This window comes from Pristiophorus japonicus, chromosome 3 (genome assembly GCF_044704955.1).
Source record: "Pristiophorus japonicus isolate sPriJap1 chromosome 3, sPriJap1.hap1, whole genome shotgun sequence".
NCBI classification, from domain to species: Eukaryota; Metazoa; Chordata; class Chondrichthyes; family Pristiophoridae; genus Pristiophorus; species Pristiophorus japonicus.
Genome location: NC_091979.1, coordinates 268,618,335 through 268,645,148, shown reverse-complemented (window position 1 = coordinate 268,645,148; position 26,814 = coordinate 268,618,335). Strand labels below are relative to the sequence as shown.

Sequence of the window (26,814 nt, the reverse complement as noted above, 5' to 3'; positions counted from 1 at the left end):
AATGTTGGCACAAAATTCCAGACACTGAACAAATGCTAGGCATCGAGGCAATGATGGTAAAAGCACAGCTAAGGTGGACTTGACTGCCTAATACTAGACTAACCAAGAAGGTATTCTGTGGTGAACTGAAGCTTGGTAAACGCTCCTGTGGTGGTCAGTTCAAAAGATATAAGGATTGTCTGCCTAACGACCAATCAAAAGAAATGTGGCACCTCAACTGACACATGGAAGCACGATGGTTGACTCTGGAACCATTGGTAGGTTGGGGAAATGATGCAGTAGCTGTTGGAGGAGTAAAGTAAGCTTCAGTAGCCAACAGATTTGGGTCCAGGATACATGCGGAGGAGCAGGTTCCAGCCCAAGATGCCAGTTTTAGTAAACTGTTTCTAACAGGGAAATAGATTTCTGTTGAAAAGTGGCCTGTGAAACACTGCTTATAACATTGAAGAAACAGACCTCCCTTTCCTGTTTTGTTCATGTCATGCTGATGTTTACTTGCTTTGATTTAAAAGCTTCAGATGAAGTCCAGTTGTGGCCTGATAACTAATTAAAAGGTCATAGATGGAATCTATGATTTTTTACTAAGTGTCTTTTAAAATCTCCCTTTTCTCTGATTCCATATCAGTAGAGACCATCTTTATAATGGAGTTCTATTAAGTTACTCCCTAATTTTTAAACTTTGCACTAAAATATTTCTACAACTTTCCAACTTGGTTTAAAAAAAACCTTTTAATTTCTTGCATTTGGCCTCCTGAAAGCCCTGATATTTGAGATTGGAAAATTGCTGAAGACTTGCTTAGTTTACTTTAGCCACAGGCACTGTCAGCGAGAAACTTCTAAATTGGCAGGGCACTGTTTTTTTTGGTCCTGAATGCTAATCTGGAAATATCAGTTGTTTTGAAATTCAGTACCACTCAACTAATGTTTTGTTCTCTGCTGGTACTGGATTTCAAAATGACTGATGACTTCAGGACTGAAAAAGTTGCTGATGCCTTAGATTCAGTGTTGTCACTTGCTGACAGAACCCATGGCTCACGTCAGTTCAGTTCTCTGATGACCTGACCCGAAATATCTGAGCAGTGCTATTGGGAGGGTATGAAAATGAATAGGTTGGAGAGAAAAAAAACTTTAGACTGGAATAACTAAAAGTGATTACAATTTTAAATGTATTCAGGCTGTAGTTTATGTAAGCCTCATTGATGCTTAGTAGATGAAAAAGACACAGATTAGCAATGGGGATGGGGAGATGAAGTGAAAAAACTGTTTTGATGACCTGAGCTACTTTACTTCAGCCTATACTGCTTCGGTTGAATAATAATTTTCCCAAAGTTTAGCAAGTGTGCAAGAGTTTGAATTTCAAATCAACTGTAAAATGCCACCCCTGTTTTGCTTACTCGGCCCTGTTTATTAGGAGAGTACTCCTCCATTAATATCTAATTGAAAACTAAAATAAAAAACAAGCAGGATCAGGGAATTCCTGGTCTTTTATGGGGTTTTTTTTCTCCTTAGCCCTGAGCCAATTCAGCACCTCCATTGATGGGGCTCAAAATTGTCCATGACTTGCTCCAATTGTTTGGGAGTAAGTTGATTTTTCTGGCGCAAGTTTAAAAAAATGCCACTTTCCCCAATCAACTTGCTCCAGAGTAATTCAGTTAGGTACGATTTTTTTTAGTTGAGTTTTCTTTTTCAAAAGGGGCTGTTCCCAGCCACTTACACTAGTTTTGGCCATTTATGCCACTTTGGCCAGTTAAAACTTACTCCAAATCGACTTAGGTCAGCGTATGTAGCCAGCTTTGAAAAACCTTGCGGGCAGTTAAGAAATCAGTACACATTAGTACATCGGCGGACATTCGGCCTGGGATAGGGGCGGGAAGGGAACCGGAGAGGACCTGAAACTAAACAAGCAAGCACCAAACAGTGCAAGGAAAAGCTCAAACAATTGAAATACTAATAGAAATCAAGTAAATCCTACCTTAATCTTTAAAATCGGCACAGGAAGGCAGCGGGCCAGACTATGCGTGAGGCCATTCGGCCTGGGATAGGGGAGGCAAGACGCGCACCGGGAATCCAGTCGGCCAGGGCTAGGGGTGGCTGCAAATGAACAGGGGGGTGTGGAAGCAGAGCGACCAAACGCGGCATCAATGGCGGGGGGGAGAGAGAGAGCGAGAGATGCTGGCATTGATATCAAGGGCAAGGGGGTGGGGGGGTGGCCATCAGACCCGTTTCCTTTTAATTGGCCAGGAACCTCGCAGGGCGGGCTTAACAAGCCCCATCAAGGAAAGATTCTTCACACCGTGCAGGTTAGAGCCAGGAGTGGGGTCACCACCTGCCACCAACCTCAGTCTCCCTGGACTCACCACGGCTGGCGAGATCCCGGCCTAAAGATGGCCTATCTCCAATACTGCCAGCTCTCTTTCTAATTTCTCAGTGCCCATGTAACTTCCTCAATCCATAAATGTATGCTTCATATTTTTAATGAAGGCATCTACCAGCCAAAGGTCCATGGGGCCGAAATTCAGGTCCGCCCGAAACGGGCGCACCTATTGCTTTTTAGCTGCCATTACCGCCGCAATTATGGCGGCCAATGGATCGGAATTCACCGATTTTATTTATTTTTTCTTTTAAAAAAAACTTGGAGCCCAGCAGTATTGGCCGGTGGGAATTCGCACTTTGCAGTGGTGTGGGTAGGGAGCTTGGGGCGGAGTTTGCACGGGGAAATTTAGCTTCTGCTGATTTGGCCTTAGCGAGCCAGCTGCTCCCTGGCCGCCTTAAAGGCCAGGGTTTGCAACTAGGCCCTGAGAAGGGAAGGCGTTGCAGTGAAGGCCATGGCTGCTGCACCTGTACCAAGGAGGGAAACCCGTTTTTCTGATGCAGAACTCGGGACACTGATGCAGGCTGTGGAAGGAAGGAGGCGAGTCCTGTACTCCGATGCAGGGAGACCTACTCGGGAGGTTTTTTACCAATGCCGAAAGAGAGATAGCTGTGGAGGTCTCGGGGACCTCCATTCATGATCAGACCGCTACCCAATACAGCAAATGGATGAATGACATCATTCGTCTGATGAAAATGAGTACCTGTTCCACCAACTGCTGACCTTCCATCTATGAGCCTCTCCTTCCTTCTTTCATTTCCCACCTTCACTGTATAGTCACTGAAGCATTTCATTGTTGAGGTCTATTATATATATGTGGGTGTTCTCGCAATGGAGGCTCCTGTTCATGGTCGCAGTTACAGCTGCATGTCAGGGACACACACTTGTACACTCATTTTTGATGCCTTATGACTGCTTCTCAGCAACCATTCCTAGTTTTGCGCATCACCGATTGGAGCAAAGGAGGACTGGTGGTGGCGCAGCTCAACTTCAGATCCTGATGCGTCTGGAGGAGAGGTTGGAGATGTTAGTGGGCAGACATGCTGCCTTCCCTGTGGCCAGCATGGCTAAGTGAAGGCCCTCCTTTAATGCTATCTCTCCCTGATAACGCCAGCGCCTACTGTGCCTTTCCTTCCGAAAGTGTGCAAGTTGCAGGTCCATGCGTCAATTCCCTACCTCCCCCTCGCGGCAGCCCTTGTGCCATTTGTGCTTGCTGATGAGAGGCCGAGTAAGAGCCAAGGCGAGAGTCCTAGCGAGTGGGAGGGCAATGCAGATGACAGTCTTGAAGGCAGTGGCAGCCGAGGCCAGGGAGAGGATGACCTCGACAGTGAGACGCGATGCCTGAAGGACAACCTTGAAGGTAGTGGTAGCTGAGGCCAGGGAGAGGATGAACTAGAGACTGAGAGGGGAGGCCTGGAGACAATGACAGGCATGGTGATCCTGAGACCCTGGATGACATTGGGGGCTGTAACCTGGATGGGAGCCTGAAGGCCACTTCATCTATTGGCGCCATCTCAGATGAGGCAGAGGAAGATGAGGCAGAGGAAGATGAGGACAAAGCTGTCAGCACTGCGTCACTGTTTCCTACAGTCTCCCATGCCAGCTCAGATACTGGGAGTACGCGTTCGGATCTATTAGATATAGCAGAGGAGTCTGCACTGTGGGTGTTGCAGCAGGGCCTAATGGGCTACAGCATGGTGATGGGCATAGGGAATCTCTGGTGCCCTCTCTCCGGGGGGGGGGGCGAGTGCGCACGGGAGTCCTGCTGAAGAGGACTCCGACAAGCCCATCGATGGGACTTATGAAAGAAGGGTGGAGGCTATGCATTCCCAGATGTTGGGGGCAGTGGCAAGAGTGCCGGACAGGCTGTCGGAAGTGGTCAGGAGCATGGAGGAGTCCACCTCTCGCATTGTCAACAGCTCTGTGCACACCATGGAGCCCATCATTACCAGTGTGCAGGCGATGATAAACTCCCAGATTGACCATGTGGATCCAGCTGTGATGCTGTGACTCGTTGATGTAGCAACTGCCATTACAGCAACTGCCATTACAGCATGCGCGCAAGTGAATGAGCGTATCAGTACTGCTTTGGAGAGGATGGCTGCGGCCCTGGAAACTCGGAATGCTCTTATGCACTCTAGGCAACAGGTCACAGCGTATTACTGCTGTCATTTCTGGTGGCTTTGAGACTGTTAGCTCTTATGCAGTCTCAACTGGATGCCACCCGACACCTCAGTGTTGCCTTCGCAGTTGGGTCCACCACAGGCCACGGGGGACCTTCCGGTGTGGCGCCGCAGCACCAACCTCAGCTCCCTCAGATTGGTGGAGGTGCGCTGCCCCCGTGGAGTGACGCAGGCTCCTCAGACCAGGATCCGGATGATGTGCTCTCTCAGGATCAGAACATTCCTGACCCCAGATTTGTCATTCCGTCATTGCCTCCAAGCATGGAGTCGCCTGAGCCAATTCCGACTGAACCCTCCAAGGAGGGTGCTGCCCAGTCTCCATAGAGCTGATCGATGATGTCCTCGAAAGGACATCTGTAGCTTCGACACAGGAAACACAGCAGTCTTCCCAGACCCATGAGGCAGCCACAGGGGAGACACTGCGACATAGTAGTAGGATAGGTTTGGCATAAATGGGGTTATAAGGAAATGCACAAGGGTGAGAGATGATGTTTGTTTTTTTGCACCTTTCTTTAGTATGCAATATATTTTTATTTTGTGTTCCTATATCTGGGCGGGTGTATGATTTGACGGGGGCCAATGATGTATGAAAGGACTCATTGGGATGGCCATGGAAATGCAAAGGTGAAGGCTGATATGGGCATTAACGCAGCGGAAACGCGCAGCGAAGAGATGGGTCTGCACTTCCCTTGCAGGGTTGGGATGGTGACGACGCCTCCTATGTGGCTGGTGACGTTCATTCTGGTCCTCCTCCTCCTGCTGCTGCGCCTCCTCCTGACGTGGTACTGCTGGATCGACCTCCAGCAGTTGGCCCCTCATGATTACCAGGTTGGGAAGCATGCAGCAGATGACTACGAATAAAGGGACCCGCTCAGGCAAGAAGTCTACCAGAGCGGTCCAGGCAACAGGACCTCTGCTTGAGGATCCCGATGCAGTGTTCATATATGCACCTGGTGCCGGAATGAGTGTCATAGTAACCATGTTCGGCAGCAGTCTTGGGGTTGCGAAGGGGAGACAGCAGGCAAGTGCACAGGGGATATCACTTGTCACCTAGCAGCCATCCACAATTCTGGCTGGGGCCCTAGAACACTGCACTGGTGTGGGATGAAGGCTTCATGGCTACTGCCTGGATACCAGGTATCAACTGCCATGATCTTGCGCTGGTGGTCGCACACCAGCTGGACATTTAGGGAGTGGAATCCCTTTCTGCAAAAACATCTCAGCATGGTTTTGTGGCGCCCTCAGTGCAACATGTGTGCAGTCGATGGTGCCTTGCACCTTGGGGAACCCCACAAACTGGTCTGCCGCACCACCTGCTTCTCCCTGGTCATTGGGAACGAAATGTATTGTAGTCTTCTCCTGTAGGGACCATCTGTGACTTGACGGATGGAGCGATGGGCAGAGAACTGAGATATGTTAGATATATCTGCAGTTGCAGACTGGAAAAAGCCAGTTGCGTAAAAGTTGAGTGCAATGGTCAATTTGGTTTGAACGCTTAGAGCGGAGATCGCAAGGCTCCCTGAGGATGTCCTTCCTGAATCGGAGCCTTCGCAGACATTGCTCATCAGTTAGCTCCATGAAGGAAAACTGATGGCGGTCGACCCTTGGACGGTAGGGCCGCCTTCCCCCAAGTCTCTGCTGGGCCCCTCCTATGGCAGCTGGTTGATTGCCTTCTCTCTCATCCTCTTGACGCTCCTCATCATCTGCAGGCTGCTGCTGGCAAGCATCTGCCTCATCACTGACTATCTGGTGCGGGGGGCCAGCATACCTCACCCTCCTACTCAAGCCAGCTCCTTCCTGGCCAAATTTTCTGCCTTGTGGTCGAAGGCCATCTCCAGGCTTTTCTCTATGTTGGGCAGTCATGTCTGTACAATTAACTATACACAGTTTAACGACCTGAGCAGATCGAAAGGGGGAGAGACAATGAGCAGAGAAAAGAGTTAGACTGACATCGGGCGAGAGGCAGAACGTAGCAATCCAGTAAAGAATTGGTGCAAAAAGTTGTCATGTGTTAATCCAAAATAAACTCCCATGGGATTTTATCTTAAATATTGTTTCCCAGGATAAATTCTATAAATATTTACGTTGGCATCGCCACATTCCAAGAGATGCAAATATTACTGACAAAATGTCAGCTAAAAATAAAAATTGTTTGTCAAACCAACCATATTTACTATTGCAGAGAAGCTAAGAGTGGAAATGTGATCTTTCTTTCCATCCTTTTTTTTCTCTCTCTGGTTCCCTTTTGTATTTATCGAAAGAAAACAATATTGATTTTCCAGGAACTAAGCAAAATCTCAACTAAATGCTACTAAATTATCTGACCATCTCCCTACCCCATGCTAACAGACCTTAGGAATCACCTGGTCACTTTAAACCCATATTCTTCAACACCCCCATGGGCTCAAATTTCCCCAGGAGTTGCCCTGCTTTTTTTTGGAGCAAGTAGCTTTTTTTTGGAGTAACTTAAAAATTGCAAATTTCCCCATTTAACTTGCTCCAGTGTAAGTCAGTTAGTTTGGTCTTTTTTTAGTTTAGTTTTTTTTCTCCAAAAGGGGGCGTTACCAGCTACTTATGCCTCTTTTGGCCATAGAAGCAAATTTGGCCAGCTAAAAGTTACTCCAAACTAACTTAGGCCAGTGTATGTGCCCACTTTTGTAGGCACAGAAAAACCTTACCTACATTTCAGAAATCAGCGTAGGTAGCCAGAGATTAGGGGAGGGGGGGGAAGGTGAATTGGAGATAAATCAGCAACTAAAAATAGAGCAGTCCTGCGATTAGCCCTTCGGCTAGGGCTAGGGGCGGCAGGCACGCATGACTGTAGGGGTGAGGGATGTTTTTTTTTACAGTTGTTCCTAAATGTGTGGTGATAATGGAACATGAATCAGTCTTAATGCAAAATATCTTTTGTTGGAAAGTTTACAATGCACCTCAACAACAACAGCAAAGAAAGGCTGCACCCATCCCTCTCCCACATCTCGGGGAAAGTGCACTTCCTCATATGGGGGGGGGGGGGGGGGGGTTGGGGGCCCGGCTTAGGTCTCATCGGTGTCTGGTGCGTGGATTGAAGTGGGAGTGGCATTTGAGTATCGGCCTTTGTGCCCTTATTGCAGCAGCTAGCTCCCTTGTGGCATCTGCCATTGTTTGCACAGCCTCTGAAATGCCTGCCCTCAGTTCCCGTCTCAGTGCTGATATTTCTCCCGACAGTGTCGCTACCTCATCACGCACCCCACTGACGGTCGCCACGAGTGATTTTGTAAGGACATTGGTCTCCTCACCCAATGACATAATCTGATGAAGGCTGCATTTCAGGAGAGACTGGTCGGCTTCTCCTTCCCCTCACCGTGGGTCTGCCTAGTGGCACCCCTCCAGTGCGAGGCACAGGCTGGGACATGTGTTCCAACATGCATTTCTCCACCGCCACTGGGACCCGCAACCTCGGAAGATGTGAAACCATGGAGCATCGCCGCGGAGCTCATGGAGGTTTCTGGCAGTGTGATGCCCTGTACTATGGACTAATCCATATCACGATCAGCATTCTCCCATGAACACATTTCCATGGACCCCCTCCTCCCCCCACCCACCTTGGCCTGGAGCACACGCATCTGGATCTTCTGGTGGATCTTGAGGATTGTCATCGTCTTCTGCAAAATACAGCAGAACAGTCAAATGGTTGGTAGCACAGGAGGGGGCAGGCTGGGTGGCATGAGTAGTCTCACGCGTAGCAGGCCAGTCAGCAGGTTGATTTGAAGGGTGACGATGGATTTTAATGACTCACCCTCACCCTCGCGTGTGGGTCCAGCTTCTGGAGAGCTGATTCTTTTTCTGCAGGTGCAACTCAGCAAGGCAACAACCCTCTGTTCCAGGGGTGATAGTTGGTGCAGATTTGGCGGCCCTCATCCTGTTCTAAGTCTTTACCTTTTGTTGTGGGCCAATTTCTTCTGCAAAGATGAAAATATAACTTCACACACATGGTGCGCTTCTGATGGGTGGGACATATACAGATGGTCACATTTACAATTGCAATTCTATTTAAAGATGAAGATATTACTTACACTCACTACTTGACCAACGTCCTGCCATTTCTTTTTGCATTGGCTTCCAGATCTTGCGGTATGCACCCCTGCGGAGTATTCTTCTGCAACTCGGTTCCAGCTTCTTCTCATTTCTTTGGTAGAACTTTTGTGGGACCACTCTGACTGATATCCAGCTCCAGCCATTTGTCCTCAATGACGGTGACTAGTTTCTCCACTTCCTCACGGAGCAAATTCTTTGTTCTTGTTGCACGCTCTTGCGTCATTGGTGTATTGGACTTACACTTAGCTTATCTTGAACAATTACAGTTCTCACCTTTCTTCCACCTATACAGCACTCCTTTAGCCACCCAAAAATCACTATTCACACCGTATCTTTATATATGGTCCATTGCCAATGCTGCTGAGGCACTGAGGGCACGCTGAAACGGACATGCGTCCCCCTGTCAGCACACGAGACGTTGGGCCCAAGCCCTGCCCTCCTGCCGGCTGCGCTGAGCAAGCGCGGCCAAAGCTCTGCCCCCCACAAGCTCTGCAGCGCCATGCCACGCGACCAGAACGATGAAGGAGCGGCCAAATTAATAGGTAAATTTTCGCCGCGTTTTTTGCCCCACAAAGTCGGCGTACCACGGCTAACTACGCCGCTCTAGGCGACTGGGGAAATTTGGGCCCCATACATTTGCTAAACAGCCATCCAGCGTGTCAAAGCATAATGCTCCCCACAGTGGTCCCAAATGTCACGATCCACATCCCAGTGCTGTCAGATCTCGGGAACAACTTGCTTGGTGCTGAGAAATGCCAATTGCCCACTAACCTATGCTTCTAAATCCTAAGGAGGTCATTTTAACTTCCAAATACGGGTTTGGGTCGGTGGGAGATTAAAATGTTAAAAACCTGAAACAGGAACCCAACCTACCTTGAACCCATTCACTTTTGACTTTAACTGGACAAGGGGCCAGTGACCAATCCCCTCTCAGGTGCTGGGTCAGTTGTTTAAACGTAATTTTATCAATTTTAACCCAAGTTGGCCAGGTTTCCTGGGTCTTGGGGAACACGGCAGGTAAAATGAGCCAAGAAAAGCTGGATCTATTGGGTCAATGCATTTATAGCACTGCTTGTGGGCCTTGAGGAGCAGGAATGTTTCCTTGCCGCACAACAAGCTAACCTGTAAACCACCCCATCTCCACAATGTCCTCCCTCCCCCCAACCCTCCTCTGCTCTCTCCCTGACCCCCTGCGATATTCGATCACCTCAGACCCGCCCAACCACACTCTACTCACCCACCATTATGATCTCTTCTCCCAACAACCTCTAAATCTACCTGCTCCTGGGCTAGATTTCCAGCCAGACAGGTGGAAAAAAACAAGCTGTTTTTAAAAAAGAAACACGCGTGCCATAGAGTGTTAACTTTGGGACTTCCGGGTTTCCTGACCATAACTCCTCCTCCCCCCATCCCCAGTTTCCTAAATCCAGTCCCAGTGAATATCAGGGCTGACATGTTCCCCTCCCCTTCCAAGCACTGGTAAATAACAGATACCTATCGTCAACCTGGTACATCTTGTGTTCGATCTTGCTGTGTATCCTGGACTTTTAAAAAAAATGTTAAAAGATCAAAATTATATAGGTAAAGGAACATTTCGGGCCAGATTTTATTAATGTCAACTTCATCCAGCAAATTGCAGCAAGGATGAGGTACCCCATGAATTGCGAATTGCCACAAGTTGCTAGCCAATATGCACCCCTCCGCCATTAGCTTTGCAGAAATGACTCCCTGTGATTTTCATTAAGTTGTTGCAATTGCATGTTAATTGGCCATTAAACTCGTCAGAGTAAGTTAAGAACATAAGAAAATGAGAAACATGAACAGGCATAGGCTGATCTTCTACCTTCATACAGTGTCGGTTGTAGCTCAGTTGGTAGCACTCTCCCCTGTTGATTTTGTATCTTGAGTGCCATGAATTTAAATTGATACATGAAGCTTTTTAATTTCACTGCTTTTATGAATAAAATCTAATATATTGCATTTTGATTTTTGTTGCCAAATACTACCATGGTCCTCAACGTTTTGAACCATAATGTAAAAAATATATTTTCAAGAAGGGTCTATTTATATCAAAATATTTACAGATTCCATGAGCTTTAAGTTTCAGAACACTGTAGGATAGTTCATAATTATTTTTAATACAGTACAAAATATATAGAGGGAGGATACTTTTAAAAATAAATAAACTGCTTTTAGAAGTCCTTTTGGGGAGAGCAGTTTTAGTGAAAAATAGTTACAGGTATTGCGAAAAGTGAAACGCTTGTAACCAATTTGTCATCCAGTGTCAACATTAAACACGCAGATCAATTATGAGCCAGCTAACAGCAGGTTAAAGCTCCTCTGTTGCCGGGGCACCCTCTACTGCTCCAATTTATTTCTACTTTCCACACCAGCCACCTTGGTATTTTGGAGTGTTATTGAATAAAGAAATAATATTTACCTTGTATAAATTTTGCTTGTTACAAACTCCCTTTATATTTGTAGTTATTGCTAATTCTACCTCACTATTAACATTTATGCAAATAGATTTAGTGGAGCTGCCTGCTTTATACCATCAACTTTAGATGGAGCAGCTTCAGGACTTTAGCATCCTGTATATTTTTTGTGCTTACAAATGGAATCTTTATGCATGTCATGCTTTTTGCATATGTAAAAAGCAAGTTAAATTAAACTGTTGTAAAATAGGAATGTTCCTTGAAGAAGGCACTTTCGAGTCTGTGTATGTCATGTGTACACCGTTTGTTTGTTTGCTGGTGGCATTATAGACCAGATAAGGCAAGTATGAATGCAAATATGTACTTCAACACTCGAAAATGTGATGAATGTGATGAAGTAAACCTGACTTTAAAGATATTGGGCCCAAGTTTCCACATGATTTGCGCCTGATTTTTAGGAGCAACTGGTGGAGAACGGACTATCTTAGAAATTGCAATTCTCCACATTTTTTTTTCTGCAGTTCTAGTCAGGTAGAACAGTTCTACTTTGGAACAGAATTTTTTCTTCAAAAGTGGGGGGCGTGTCCGGCCACTGACGCCTGATTTCAAAGTTTCCACAGTGAAAACGTACTCCAAACTAAGTTAGAATGGAGCAAGTGAAGATTTTTGTAGAACTGTAAAAACCTTTCCTACACATTAAAAAAATCAGGGGCAGGTTACAAATTAGGCGTCCAGAACGAGGTGGGGGGGGAGGGGGAAGGGAAGTCATTAAATTCTACAATAAATCCTTATTTATACTTCTACAAATATTATACAAATAAATCCAACCTGAATAAACATTTATAAGCAAAGAAAAGATTAAATAAACCATCTTCCTACCTGTGTGAAAGTGCTTCAGGAGAATGCTGCAGTCAGCCTGAGGCGCCCGTTCTTTCCTGCTGGGGGGGGGCGGGGAGAGGCGCCCGTTGTTCCCGCGGGGGAGGGGTAGGAGGCACCCGTTCTTTCCCGGGGGCGGGGGGGGCGCCCGTTCTTCCCGCGGGGGGAGGAGGAGGCGCCCGTTATTTCCCACGGGGGTGGGGGAGGAGACGCCCGTTCTTTCCCGCGGGGGGGTGGGAGGTGCCCGTTCTTCCCGCGGGGGGGGGGGGGGAGAGGAGAGGAGGCGCCCGTTCTTTCCTGCGGGGGGGGGGGAGGAGGCGCCCATTCTTCCTGCGGTTGGGGGGGGGGGGGGAGGGGAGGTGCCCGTTCTTCCCGTGGAGGATGGGAGGGGAAGGAGAGAGGACTCGCCCGTTCTTTCCCGTGGGGGGGGGGGGAGGAGGCGCCCATTCTTCCCATGGGGGGGAGACAGTGAGAAGGCTGCAAGTGCTGATGGCAATGTGCTTTTATTAAAAAAAATGTTCAAAAATTAAACAGCTACAAAGAATGACAAAAATGGCCGAGTACCAATGTTTTTTTCACACTGCGCGTGCGCGAACACTCCAACGCGCACGCGCAGCGTTGCCGGCAGGAAAAAACTAATTTAAATAGTACCCGCCCCCTCCCACTTACAAAATCGGCGGGAGTGTAGGCTCCGCGCCCCTGGGCGCCGCGCCAGGCAGACAAGGAGCTGTAGGGCGCTCCAGAATCGGGTTTTTTTTAGGCGCGAAAAGCGGGCGCCCAGCTCGGAGGGACGCCCGTTTTTTATCGTGTGGAAACTTGGGCCCTTTAAGTTGTTGTATCACTGTTCAAGAAATTTAAGTTATCACAGCAGGAGGTTTTTTTAAATAGTAACTAAAGCACTGCCGCAGCTGGCTTTAAGATAAAGTAGAAATAAACTTTTAATTTGTGTAGCAATGCCAATTCTTCCACCCTTATAGTTTTTCATTTGTGTACAGACAGATTTATGCCAAATATCTTAATGTATTGATTTTTCATCATGACTACAGTAATAATGTGATAGATGAACTTACTCCTGAATAGAAAAACCAGAGGGTGTAATTTACACTACATGGCAGGAAAAATCCATTTTATCTTTTTGTTGCGAAGCCAAAATAAATGATCAAAACATGAAGTCTCTGATGAACTTATTTCATTTTTGCATTCGGAATATGAATCTTGTTCGTCTTGCTAGCCAAATGCTGTATCTTTGCTCATTGTCTTTATGTGGCCAGTTATAATATTCTTTGAAGCAAATATCCACAGCAAAATATAACTGGACAATTTACTAAGTTTACAATTAACCCTTTGTATCTGTGTAGACAATTCATTTTAAATCAGCATTACAGGGAAATTGAAGGATAAATTACCTCAATGTACAGTAAGAGCATTGCTAATGGCAATCAATCACTGCAGAACTAAAAGTGCAGTCATGATGAAAATGAATTCTTTTATGTTAAAATAATATCCTGACTCCTGCTGTAGAATATAGAATGTTTATCCAGCAAGTCATACAGACCAGGAATATACCTGGTTTGATCTCCATTCTGTGTTGAGTTAGTTGGTTGCAGCAATAGTAATGGTGCCATAATTGGCCTCATCTGAAAAGGCTGCACATGAATGTTGCTCATTAATAGGATCAGGCTCAATTGTGATGGCTGCCATAGCCAAAACTCTTTGTTAATGTTCTTGCAAAAATAGTAACTATGTGGACAAAGTATCAAGGGGTGACCAACACCTGTGCCCTAGCAAGGAGACAACCTTTTGAGGTAAGTGGGAAACTGACAAAAGTAAATAAATTGTGTATCTCCTGGAACATGGGCCCCAAGTTTCCACACGATAAAACACGGGCGCTCCTCCGAGCTGGGCGCCCGTTTTTCGCGCTGAAAACGGCGCCGGAAAAAAAACCGCACGTTTCTGGAGCGCCCTGCAGCTCCATGTCTGCTTGGCGTGGCGCCCAGGGGGCGGAGCCTACCACTCGCGCCGATTTTGTAAGTGGGAGGGGGCGGGTACCATTTAAATTAGTTTTTTTCCTGCCGGCACGCGCAGTGTGAAGGAAACATTGGCACTCGGCCATTTTTGTAGTTCTTTGTAGCTGTTTAATTTTTGAACATTTTTTAATAAAAGCACATTGCCATCAGCACTGAGGCTTCTTGCAGCAGTGAGAAGGCTGCAGGAAGCCTCAGAAAGTTGAGGCAGTCGTTTCCCGACGGCCTCCGACCCCCCCCTGCCGTCGGGAAAGGCTGCTGAACTTGTGAGGCTTCCTGCAGCCTTCTCACTGTCTCCTTCTCCCCCCCCCGCCCGAAGTCTGGAACGGCTTCCTCCCCCCCTGCTGCGTTCGGTCGGTCGGTTGGGCCCGCACTCCCTCCCACCGTCGGGAACGGCTTCCTCCTCCCCCCCCCCCCCCCCCAGGCGGGAACGAACGGCTGCCTCAACTTGTGAGGCTTCCTGCAGCATTCTCCCTGGCTGAAGCACTTTCACACAGGTAGGAAGATGGTTTATTTAATCTTTTCTTTGCTTATAAATGTTTATTCAGGTTGGATTTATTTGTAGAAGTATAAATAAGGATTTATTATAGAATTTAATAACTTCCCTTTTCCCTCCCCTCCCCCCCCCCCCCCACCTCGTTCTGGAAGCCTAATTTGTAACCTGCGCCTGATTTTTTAATGTGTAGACAAGGTTTTTTCAGTTCTACAAAAATCTTCACTTGCTCCATTCTAAGTTAGTTTGGAGTACGTTTTCACTGTGGAAACTTTGAAATCAGGCGTCAGTGGCCGGACACGCCCCCTTTTGAAGAAAAAATTCTGTTCTAAAGTGAAACTGTTCTAACTGACTAGAACTGCAGAAAAAAAAATGTGGAGAATTGCGATTTCTAAGATAGTCCGTTCTCCACCAGTTGCTCCTAAAAAAAATCAGGCGCAAATCATGTGGAAACTTGGGCCCATAGATTCTCGAAGACAACCTATTTTTAAAAAATAACTAAGGGTCTAGCCTTAAAAATATGAAATCAACAGTGCTCGAGAAATGGTTTTCCAAACGTACACTGACAATCTCACCTCGGCCTCAGTTATTCTGCAGCTTGCTGTTCTCAGACCAGTATCTGGAGCGCAGCACACGGTTGGCAGAACAGTTTGATGGTGTGAACAGCAGGTCACAGCAAAATCAACAACAACAGCGAAGATTTTTGCAACATTCCTTATATTCTGGAATATGCCTAGTTGCTTTACAGGGCAAAGAAACAGCAGGAGGGAAATGGAACGACAAAGGGAAACCCTAAAGCACAGTTAAAGGAGGGGTGTTTTTAAGGAGTATTTTGAAAGTAAGGAAGGAAGTGACCAGGTTAAAGGATTTAGGAGGGAGTTACAGAAGGTAGGGTGTAGTAACAGTGGTAACAGATGGCAGAGGTGGAAACGGTGTGTGTATGTGTGGATGGAGGTTTGTAAAGTGAAACTAAACAAGACCACGCTGCTTCAAGGGACCGTTGGTGGTGACAACTGTGGGGGAGAGGTAGGGGCGATGGTTTGGAAGTGAAAGCAAAACAGTTTGGGTAATGGTTTGGCTATGAGGAAGGAAGCTTTGCTTGAGGTTGAGCAGTATGCCAAGCTGCTAATCTCCCTGATTTGGTTTGAGATGGTTGCCAGAGCCACTTTGGGCACTGCATGCACATGTTTGAATGCAAGCACAGAACAATCAGCGATTGTTAATTTTTAACATTGGGAGACAGAGGGTAGAAGTGTCCACTTTCTATTAACATCAAAAGTGTCAAAAAAATAAACCATTTTATGGAGGGTAGAAGCTGGTGTTGTACTGCACCCATTGTGAACTCAGACCATTGTGAGACAGCTCCTATAGGGGTCTCACACTGCCCAGCTTTAGTACACTCAGAAGCTCAAAAGAGACCTAACTCTCCAGCTATACTGTAGCTTTTCCATCGATGTGCACCCAAAAATACTTTCCAATTACATGAAAGTGCATTTCACTCTACATTTCGAATGACCAAATGGCCTACTCCTGCTCTGAATTCTTATGTTCCTGCACTCTCCCCATATCCCATGAGTCCTTAGTATCCAAAAATGTAGTTATCTCTGCCTAGAATATACTCAACAACTGAGCATCTACAGCTCTGAGGTAGAGAATTCCAAAGATTCATAACCCTTTGAATGATTGCATTTCTTCTCATCTCAGTCCTAAGTGGCTGACCCCTTACTCTGAGACTGTGACCCCTAGTTCTCGACTTCCCAGCCAGAGAAAACATCCTCCCAGCATCTATCCTCTCAAGCCCCTGAAGAATTTTATGTTTCAGTGAGGTTACCCCTCATTCTTCTTGACTCTAGGGAATATAGGTCTGGTCGACTCTATAGATCAGTGAGATATATATGTTCCAGCTAACCAAGGTGGGGAGGGACATCGAGTAGTGGAATGCAGATGAGGTGATTTGATTTTTTTTTTATATAACCTGGATCAGTGGTCAATAAACAATACTAGTATTTTTCATGCTTTGTAAAGTAGTATTTCTGTGCATTCATCACTTTACTTGATTTTCAATTTCTGAGATCATATGATTTTGCTTTCTGCACTGCTGCGATTAATGCCCAAAGAATAAGTTATCACAATTCGGTCTATAATAGCTTCAGTGTGATCACTCTCAGAGTGAAATAAGGTACCTTGTGTTTTGTAATGTGTGAAGCTTGAGATGTTGGTCCAGAAACACATTTTCCAAACTAGTGGGTAAATTGAGGGTCACTTGGATGAGATCATACTCCTACGGAAAAGAAAATAACATTGGAGAAGACAGCTTGTGTGTTTTGTACTCTGCTTTCTTTGTTAAATGTAAGGAGCAAGCTGATATCTGTGCTACAAATGCCTCTTGACTGAATAGTTTTAGCACATGTGCTAACAATTAATGGAAGTCCCAGCTCACTTTGAGCTTTGAACTGGCTACTGTATTTCTTACTTTTTTTCAATATTATTAAAATTGTAATGGAAAACAGTTCCCATGGTTATTATACCACAATTCTTGTTGAGTAGAATTGCTTATATTCATTTAAAAATTTTTTTTATTACTTTTTAAATGAAATTGATACTTAATTATCAGGACCACTTTTTTATGGTGACTGAATAAGTCAAGTTCTGCTTTTATTAGATTAGATTAGATTCCAGCAGTTATACTGGATTTTGTTCCTGGTTCTACTGGAGAGAGAAAGAGACTCTGAAACTAAATGATGCATAATTAAAAACAGCTTTTGAGCTGTTCCTAGCTAACCTGGTCCATACGAGACGTGTTTACCATTGTAACGGCCCGAAAATACTGGCAAAGAAACAATGTTGGGATAAATGGTGGCTTAGAACAGGTTAAAACATGTACAGTGCCCACAGAACATTGCAAACAAACCACAAGGACCAAGTAAATAGGATCAGCATTCTAATTTTCTTAAGCTGCACTTAGTCACCATACCCCATGGCATTGTAACAATACGAAAACATTGCCAAACAAACATGCCAAAGGCTACTGGTCACTAGGAACAGCTGCAAAATTTATATATTTATATACTTTTTGGTTGTGCTGTATTGGTCCTTAGAGTAACTGGTTAGGAAAAGAGAGATGAGACTGAAGCAGCCGACTGGGGAGCAGAGATCTGGACCTGCCAGCAGCAGCAAAATGGGAAACTCTGAACGTGATGCCTGATACATAGAAGTCTCATTGGAACAGGAGCAACAATGCAAGATTTCCTTATTGACCAAGCTTGCAGTAAATGCTGATTATTATTTATGCTTTACTGAGCAGAATCGATGCAATTGAAATTTACAGAAAAAAAATTAAAGACTTAAGGGCTAGAATTTCCAGCGCCAGATTACCAGCCAAATTACTGCTAAGATTCTCAAATTCCAGAAAAAAAAATGGACCTTACACCCCGATTCTCAACGGAAAATGGAATCGTCGGCCGATTGGGCGTTTTTTTTTTTAAATGGTCAATAATAACTAAAATTTACACCGAGGCTGAGGGTTGGGCCTAGGAGGAGAAAAACACAAGAAATATATTTTCAAAAAAACGTAAAATAAAAAAATCTGAAAAACATTCTCTGGACCCTTTTCACTTTAATCACTGCAAGAGAATTGTAAAATAATTAGTAAAAACCCATTTACTTACTTTTTTTTGCAGGGCTACTTACCTACCGCCCAGCTCCGCTGCTTCTCATGGGTGTTTTTTTTTCAACTTGCCTACGGGTCACCACTGAGCCAAAAATCGGGCGATGGCAATCTATGGATGGTGCACGCTAGCGATCCGCTTCCCAGCAGCACTTTTAAACCGCCGGCGGAACTGAGTTATGTAAATTTTTGCCGACTCGGTTCTCGCCCAAAAGGACCAATACTGCTGAGAAACCGGGCGGCGATGCAATGGAAATTCTAGCCCTAAATCTTGCATTCAATTTGTTGCAAGATTTCCGTGATTCTAGTGTCAAATTCAAAATTCTGGATGACCAATATGCCAGCAATTTTTCTGTGCACATGGGAAACCAGTCATCTTGCCCATGCTGTTTTTTTAATGGAATTCTGGAAGAAAATGTTTCAACTGATGGGTTCAACCTTGTTTTTGTAACTGCACTTGATGATTGCAGAATTGAAAACATAGCAGCTGGAATGTATTTTAACTTTAATTTACTCTCCAATTTAATGTATGCTTTTTTATTTTTTAGCTTGCATCAATAAGCAATCTTAACTATTCCTTAAAAGCATTTGATAAAGAAACTGATTTCTTAAGGAATTGTGTCTACGACTTTGCACTGCAATCATTAGAGCAGTGTTAATGAAAAAGGCACCTAAATGGAAATCAAGCCTTATTTTACAAAATATTAATTTGTAGAAAAATACATGGAACATGCAGGTGCATAATTCATAAAATATGCATAAAGAGTGTCAGTCACACAGGGTGGTCTTAAAATGGCAAATATTTTAGCGCCATAGAATATACTTTTTTTCCATCTTATGTAATAGCCAGTTGTGTGTTGAAGTGACATTAATGTAGTCTGGTAGAAAATACATATTTATATTTCTAGTTGATCAAGTACATTGGGAACCTGAAAAAAAATGAACATGATCTGTGTTCCTAAATTGGCCCGGGTTTTTAATCTGGTTTTTGCCTCTCCCAGGAGATCACATGGCTCCGGGTGGGGTGAAGTGTAGAATGTTTCAGTATAAGGGATGTCACAGTTGGGGTGGGTGCTCTTTGCCTTTCCGTCATTGTTCATAGGTTTATACGTAACCTTCAGGGCTGCTGACCAAGGGCTGTGTGGTTCTTTGTCGGCCAGCGTGGACACGATGGGCCGATATGGCCTCCTTCTGCGCTGTAAATTTTTATGTTTCCTGTAACTGCATCTCTGCTTGTCTCCAATTATTTCTGTCTTATTTTCTTTCTGTCCTCCTTTCTTTTCCTCCATCCCTCTCTCTCTCTCTCTTGCGTGTGTGCTATTTCTTTAGGCTATTCATTCTAATTTATATTATGGCCCGGAATTTGCGGTCAGCAACGAAGCGACGGGGCTCGCCGTTGACCTAGAAGATAGTTCCCCACGAAGATATAGCAATCTCTCTTGTGAACTTCAGCTCTTAGTTTGAATCTGGTGCCAAATAAAGCGAATCTCCAGTGTCCACCAACAGTGATGCCATCAAGCAGGCTAAGCAGCCAATCAAATTGAAGAATTCTCACAGCAAACCAGGAAGTAAAATGCATAGATTCTAACTTTTTATAAATTTACCAGAGCGCGAAATAAAGATTGGGACATACACATGGAATTATGGTAGAAGCTGAAATATCAAACAAACTTTAAAAAAAATTATATTAAAAGCCATGTAATTCTTATCATTAATGGAAATATTTGACATTGCACAAAAATAAAATTCGTTTTTCAGGGTTGTTCAGCAGTCAGTACGCCATTAAAAACGCAGTTACACCTCTTTCAACAAGGCATAACTTTTTTGTGGGATTTAACAGCGATATTCTAGCAGAAAGGGGAAATTTTTGTCAGGAACTGTGCTTTGAATTGATTGCCGGCTCTGGGGAGTTTACAGTGCAACCTGTGGCGAAGTAACTGACAACATTTATCTGCGCATGCGCTGACTCCAGAAGTTACTGTCACTTTCAGAGGAGTAATGACGGCGAACATCTGACAGTTTTGCCGTCATTGGTCCGGATTTTGCAATGGTAATGTATTTTAGTCAGTACCCCTAGAAGTTGGACATCATCTAATGATAAAATGCTGGTATCTTTCCAAAGTGGTTGCCAAATAACTGGAAAATATCTTGTTTGAAATGATTGTGAATTGATGTGAGAAACTAGCTATTGCAAGACCTTTATTTGTGTGTTAAAGGCATGAACTTTGCAGACTGGAGCTTTCTGTCAAATCTTGGATAACTTCCTATGTCTGGGTTTTTTCAAAGCAAAACCAGTTATCAGAAAATGCATCCACATCAACTTTCTGCAAGTTTCTATAAAAGTGAAGAAATGGGGATTCAGCTCCATAACTGAGAAACCAGCCAGTATTGGGATTTTGTAAATTGATCTTTTTTGGGAATGTCCTTGTCTAATCAGAAATAAAAACAACAAATGCTGGAAATGCTCAGGTCAAGCAGCATCTGTGGAGATAGCAACATAGTTAACGTTTCAGGTCAATGACCTTTCATCAATCAGTGTCCCTTGTCTAAATTAATGTGGTCTGCATTCTAAAATGTTGGGCTGCAGGAAAATACAACTTAGAGGATACATGGCAAATATCGTTGGGTTTCCCTACATAAGAACATAAGAAATAAGAGCTGGAGTAGGCCATACGGCCCCTCGAGCCTGCTCTGCCATTCAATAAAAGATCATGGCTGATCATCGACTTCAACTCCACTTTCCCGCCCGATCTCCATATCCTTTGATTTCCCCGAAAGTCCAAAAATCTGTCTATGTCCGCCTTGAATATATTCAACGACTCAGCATCCATAGCCCTCTGGGGCAGAGAATTCCAAAGATTCACAACCCTCTGAGTGAAGAAATTCCTCCTCATCTCGGTCTTAAATGGCCGACCATTTATCCCGAGACTTTACCCCCTAGTTTTAGACACTCCAGCCAGGGGAAACAACCTCTCAGCATCTTCCCTGTCAATCCCCTTCAGAATCTTGTATGTTTCAATGAGATCCTTGTTGGGATAAATGTTGTCTATACTGCACCTAATGGTTTAGCGGCTCCTTGATGTGTTCCTGTACCATATAGAACAGGAAGGTTTGATCCTATGCTGAGTTAGGATGTTTCTGCCAGGGCAATAATAGCCGGACAACAGTTAACCTTAACACCCCGAGGCGAGGGGGAGGGTGAAAAATCAGCTTGGGCTCCAACTACAGATCACTATCCAGTAACCCCTGCTGGACATAATTGCCATTGTGTGGGTGAGGCAGGATCAGGTTTGTCGGTAATGCGATCCACAGTTGAATAGCCTGGCAGCATTGATTATGCATGCATGTGAAGAATGTTGTATAGGTAAGGTACCTGTGTTGGCAGCACCGTGACACGGTTGTCCAACATGAGTCCTTCAGGAAGGCAACAGAGGGAAGAATATAAATTCATATAAATTAATACAGAAAATGCTGGAAATACTCAACAGGTCAGGCAGCATCTGTGGAGAAACACTCTGTTTCTCTCTTCACAGATGCTGCCTGACCTGTTGAGCATTTCCAGCATTTTCTGTTATTTCAGATTTCCAGCATCCATCCACAGTATTGTGCTTTTGTATAAATTAATACAGTTGAACATCTGCCATGTCTTTAACATTAAGTTACAGATTGATAGTACACAATGCGCAATAAGCTTGTATAAAATTTCTTGGCGTGTTAAATAGAATATACCACATTAGTAAGTGCCAGACTACTGTCCAATAAAACATAATTCCTCTTCGCTGCAGAGCAGTGTAGGTGGATAGTCATGTGCACTTCCAGCAAGGGGTTACTGGGTAAGTCAGTGATGGGAAACTCCCAAGTATTTTTTTTGTCCCTCCCTTGTTAGTCTGGGGCACTGAGTCCATTTGCACATCAATCAACCTTGCTGAGATTGGCTAACTGAGAATAGACTGAACTTGCACCTGAGACCTTTGTTCCTCAGCATCGTGTGCCGTTATACACTGAGCTATTCGAGGAGCTCTTTATTTTAAAATAAAATCTCCAATGAGACTGAAGTTAGTTTGATTTAATCTGTTTCTACTGGACTAAAACTATCAATCTTACTAACAGCAGAACTCATGCTGTATTGTGCTTCATTGTTTTCTGTGTATTGTAGAACATTATCTCTTAAATCAGAAAAGGCTATTTGGCCCATCAGTCTAGTGGATACATGCTGCTAGCAGCATACATATGGTGCCAGTGATTTTTCATATGCGTGTTTATTTTTTTTCAAATCTAATTTACAAAACTAGCTTTTTCAGACAACCTGACAATTACATTTTTGTTTTAGGTCATGACCTATGCAAGTGATGGTCATACTCTGAATTATGTAAATATTTGTGTGAAATACTCACTTTAACACAACTAATGCTCGGTGTATTTAGTGCTCTGTAAATATCTATTTCTAAACGATTGTGACTAAAGAATAAGGTGATTCAGGTAGTGGAGCATTTGAGACGTAAATTAAAAGAAAAATATCAAATGATAATGTACATTTTATTTACTCTGGCTTTAGCTCATATCCCACCAATTTATTGCCTAATTCCCTCTCCCTTTCACTTAGGCCAAAGTTCATCCTCAGTATCATTTTTAAGCATATGGAAGGGAAGACACACACACACATGCAGACGCTCACTATATCTTGCTTGATTAGTTGTCTTGCAGAGTCTTGAGACTAAAAAATATTATTCTGCCCAGTGAACCCCACAGCCTCAGATTATTGATTAATTTTATTTGAGGATATGTCGTCCAATAATGCATCTTCATTATTTTACATTTCAATAATAGGTTGTGTAAAATCATAGTAGATACCAAGCTGAAGTATGCATTACTCATTAAAATTTCCAACTGAGGTACAGCAGTTTCTCAGGGCTTAAACACAAATGGCTCTAAAATTGCGGCCTTTCCGGGTGCGTACGAGGTGCGCACGCACCCAAAGAGGCCTCGCAAATGTCGGTTCTTGGCGTGCAATGCACATGCGCCGAGAACCGGCTTTAGCGATCTGACAATTTGATAGATCGCACGTGTCCCCAGGAAAAGGACATTCGCTGGTGGAGATTTGGGCTATTTGCCTAACTCTTGCTCAGCGAGTATCTTTCAAACTCTTTCGCCTGGTAAAAGCAGGCATATATCCTACTTTTACCAATGTAAGAGTTTTAAAACACAGAAAAAATAAATGTTATTACTTATTTTTATATTAAAACCCTGTCCATGAAGGTAAGTTTATTTTTAACATTATTAAAACATTTTTTTAATTCAAAAAATTATATTCTTTTTAAACATTTAATTTATTGCAATTTCTATTAATTTTTAAAAAGTGAAGTGTTTATTTTATTTATGTTGGTGTTTTATTTGATTTTAGGGCTATTCTCATTGATAATAATGGGAGCTTGGAGCTCCCATTGCTATGAATGAAAATACTACATTGTGATTGGTGGTCCAGGCTCACATGATCCCAAGTTACGCATACGATCCTGGAAGACGCTGGACTGCGCAACTAGGCCTCGGAACGCAATTCTTCGTTCCTCCAGGACCACCGGGTATTTTCATTAAAAAAATTTCGGTCGGAGGCGTCCGCCTGCAGGAAGCCTCCGACCACAATTTTCGGGCCAAAACTTAAACGTATGGTAAGTAATAACTTTTTGTCTTGCAACACGTTAGATATTGACCAGGGAGGGAAAGAGAGAAAAAAGCAGGAGAAGGAAGTGTAAAAAAGGTTAAAGGCTTGGGTCTGAAGCGGCAGCCAAAATGCGCACGCAGATAGACACAGGTGAAAATACGAAAAAAAGAAATTAAAATTACATTGTAAATAATACAACAAGGAGTATACAATAGTAAAATCAGTACAATAAAGATTAATTATAATTAAACAAAATTAATATATATAATAATAAATTAAGTTTAAAGTTAGAAAATCAACAATTGAAGCAAATTAAATCGGTTTTTAGCTTTCTTTAAAATTAATTCCCTGTTCAGTGATTCAATTAATATGGAAGAACCAATCACTGGCCTCCATCCTTGTGATGTCATAATTTATTTACTTTTTATTTCTCATTTTGTCCCCTTGACAGGGCCTGTTAAGTAGGTTTCTTGGTTTTCATTATTCAAATAGTCTTAAGCCTGTGGTGATAGGATGTTTAAACTAAACATATTTCTTGTTGAGAACAGTTAGTCTTTCTAAGATTTGTGTTTAAAGAAAAGTTTTAATATCTAAAAACAAAAATGCTCACATTTTAACTATTAATTAGTTAGATTACAACTCAGTAAAAGAAAGAAAGACTTAGATTTATATAGTGTCTTTCATGATCACCAGAGGTCTCAAAGCACTTTACAACCAATTAAGTATTTTTGGAGTGGAGTCACTGTTGTACTGTGGGAAACGTGGCAGCCAATTTGCACACATCAAACCCCCACAAACAGCAATGTGATAATGACCAGATAAACTGTTTTTGTTATGATTGAGGGATAAATATTGGCCAGGATATCGGGGATAACTCCCATGCTCTTCTAAATAATGCCATGGGATCTTTTACATCCACCTGAGAGACGGGGTCTCAGTTTAATGTCTCATCTGAAAGACAGCATCTCCAACAGTGCAGCACTCACTCAGCATTGCACTGGAGTGTCCCTGGAGTCGGATTTAAACCCACAACCTTCTGACTCAGGCGAGTGTGCAACCCAGCTGTGAACCACAGCTAACAAACTTTTACACACTGGCATGCTGAGTACTTTTATCATCCTTGTCCTGCTCGACCCTTACCTGAACTTCAAACCCCACATTTAGTACATCACCAAGCTGACCCATTTTGTTCTCCAAAAACATGCCCCTCCCTCACCCCTACTAACAAAAATAACTTGCATTTATGTAGCACCTTTAATCCAGTAAAACATCCAAAGGCACTTCACAGGAGAGTAATCAAACAAAATTTGACACCAAGCCACATGAGAAGATATTAGGACAGAGGACCAAAAGCTTTGGTCTAAGAGGTAGGTTTTAAGAAGCATCTCAAAGAAGGTTAGAGAGGTGGACAGGTTTCGGAAGAGAATGCCAGAGCTTAGGGCCTCGGCAGCTGAAGGCATGGTCGCCAATGGTGGAGTGATTAAAAGTGGGGATGTGCAAGGTGCCAGAATTGGAGGAGCGCAGAGAACTCGGGGGATTGTAGGGCTGGAGGGATTTGAGAACAAGGACGAGAATTTTAAAATTGAGATATTGCCAGATGGGAGCCAATGTAGGTCAACAAGCACAGGGGTGATTGGTAAACGGGGCTTGGCACGAGTTAGGATATTAGCAGCAGAGCTTTGGAAAATGGGAGGCTGGCCAGGAGACCATTTGAATCGTCAAGTTTAGAGATAAGAAAGGCATGGATGAGGGTTTCAGTATCAGGTGAGCTGAGGCAGGGGCAAAGTCAGAAGATGTTTTGAGGTGAAGGTAGGTGATCTTGGTGATGGAGCGGCTATGTGGTGAGAAGCTCATCTTGGGGTCAAATACAACAGCAAGGTTGCACATCGTCTCGTTCAGCCTCAGGCAGTTGTCAGGGAGAGGGATGGAGATGGTGGCTCGGGAATGGAGTTTGTGACAGGACCAAAGATAATAGTTTTGGTCTTCGCAATATTTAGTTGGAGGAAATCTCTGCTCATCTAGTACTGGATGTCAAATACGCTGCGTGTCTCAGCGTACATGTGGAACCTGATGTGTTTTCCGATGATGTCGCCGAGGAATAGCATGTAGATGAGAAATGGGAGGGAACCAAGGATGGATCCTGGGGGATTTCAGAGGTAATGGTACGGGAGCGGGAAGAGAAGCCATTGCAGGTGATTATCTGGCTATGACAGGATAAATAAGAATTAAACCAGGCGAGTGCAGTCCCACCCAGCTGGATAATGGAGGAGAGGTGTTGGAGTGGTCAACTCTATCAAAAGCTGCAGACAAGTCAAGAAGGATGAGGAAGGATAGTTTACTACAGTCACAGTCACATAGGATAAGGTGTGACTTTGATCAGGGCAGTTTTAGGCAGGGTGGAAACCTGATTGGAGGGAATCAAACATGGAGTTGCGGGAAAGATGAGCACGGATTTGGGAGGCACTGCTGCTGAAACTCTTATCCTACATCTTTGTTATCTCCAGACTCTACTTTCCCAGCTATATAACAAAAAGCAAAAAACTGCAGATGCTGGAATTCTGAAACAAAAACAGAAAATGCTGGAAATATTCAGTGGCAAAAACAGACAGGCCAACAGTTCATGTCCACTTTTCCATCACTTTACACGATATGAATTAAACTTAATCCTGTATAATTCAGCAGCAGGTACAAAGCCTAACACTTTAATGCTTCACTGCCCTAAAGAGAAGGATTTTTTTTGTGAATTACTGTTTGCATCCAGGAAAGACTAGATGAAAGGTTGGTCCCACTGCACCGGCTAGTCTCTCTGTGGTTCTGTCTATTCTGTCATCTGTATAGAGTTTGGAGAACAAAAATAAATTGTGCCCCCCAAAAAATTATGAAGAATAAACAACAAAGCAAGTTTGTTTTCTTTAAAAAAAAACACCTATAATATAAATGTTGCTATAACATAGAAAAAGTATAGTAATACTCAGATCCTCGTTTAAGTTGCATATTAATCTCTATCGGTATCTGGTATGTATTAAGCC

The 26,814-nt window shown here is 43.9% G+C and overlaps 1 protein-coding gene across 7 annotated transcripts in view; it reads left to right on the top strand.

Moving 5' to 3' along the window:
* LOC139260276 (arginyl-tRNA--protein transferase 1) overlaps window positions 1-26,814 on the top strand; it is a 320,830-nt gene that overhangs the window by 159,548 nt on the left and 134,468 nt on the right. The gene's annotated exons all lie outside the window — the stretch shown is intronic.